The sequence below is a fragment of the Melospiza melodia genome, chromosome 6 (assembly GCF_035770615.1).
Source record: "Melospiza melodia melodia isolate bMelMel2 chromosome 6, bMelMel2.pri, whole genome shotgun sequence".
NCBI lineage: Eukaryota > Metazoa > Chordata > Aves > Passeriformes > Passerellidae > Melospiza > Melospiza melodia.
In genome coordinates this window covers 25,935,105-25,936,259 of record NC_086199.1, presented here as the reverse complement: position 1 = coordinate 25,936,259, position 1,155 = coordinate 25,935,105, and positions in this window count along the sequence as shown.

The window sequence follows — 1,155 nt, the reverse complement described above, 5'->3', positions numbered from 1 at the left end:
TGGTTTATTAGCATCTCCAGCTGTGTTTAAAATAAGCACACATGCAGATGAAATTATCCCTGCTTTCTGCAAGACAGATAAAAAACTCTATCTATGCCTTGTGGAAGATGATGGGAGTTTTAATGAACTCTCTGAAGCAGAAGTACTCCATGGAGACAACATTATGTGGGAAAGGGGAATCAAGTTTTACTAACCTCTCTTCCACTGTCATGCTCCTTTGCAATTTTCAGTGCAACCTCCAATATCAGATGCATTCTCAAGAGTCATGAGAATTGTCAGTGCAAATATATTTAGCCATATCCCTTTGGGTAGGTGGGGGAGGAAAGAAACCCCTAAATAGCTGTAAGATAACAATTACTGCAAACATATTTGCTTAGAGAAAGTTTAGTCAGAGTTCAAAGTCCTTGGCAGCTGGATGGCCAACAGCCAGCTTCTTCTCAAGCTGTCCCTAGAAACCTTTACTCATTGAGGAGCATGCTCAGAAGAGAAACCCCTCTGCTTTCCATAGGTCTTCTCCCTATGCTCTAAGAACTCCTCGGTCCAAAAGAAATGCTTAAATCAATGGCAAATTATTTAGACATCTCTTCCCTCTCTAACAAAAAAATCCCACAAGTCAAATTCAAGCCCTCCATGATAGAAAGGACGTTTTAAATAGGAAAAGGGAAATTCTCACTCTTCATAAGATTGTAAAGGAATCAGAAAGTTCACAGCTCTACCAAATGAGTGAAAATACCTTGGCTTTCATTCAACTGCACTGTTAGTGGGAGTGAGGAGAAGTCTCCCACACAGCCACAGGACAAAACTGTGGGATTCAGACTGGAAAAGTAGCAGGGGGAGGATGTGAACACTGTTAAAAATAAAACTTATCAGACAACAATTGAATCGTGAGAATGTTATCTGGTTCAACTGGAGCGTGAAAACAAATGGGCATTTCAAGAAGAGGGTCACTAGCAAGGTAAATAACTTCAAAATAGCAGGAAGTGACCAAGGGAATGTGCCAAGCCCAGGGCAACACAAAAGGGCTCTCCATCAGCAGAAGACAGTCGTGGATACAGATTTCAGTGTCACCTCACATGCAGCTGCATGGCACTGCACCCACCCTTGCATCCCTGGCCACAGCAAGACACAAGACTGAGAGATTTGCACAGGACAGTG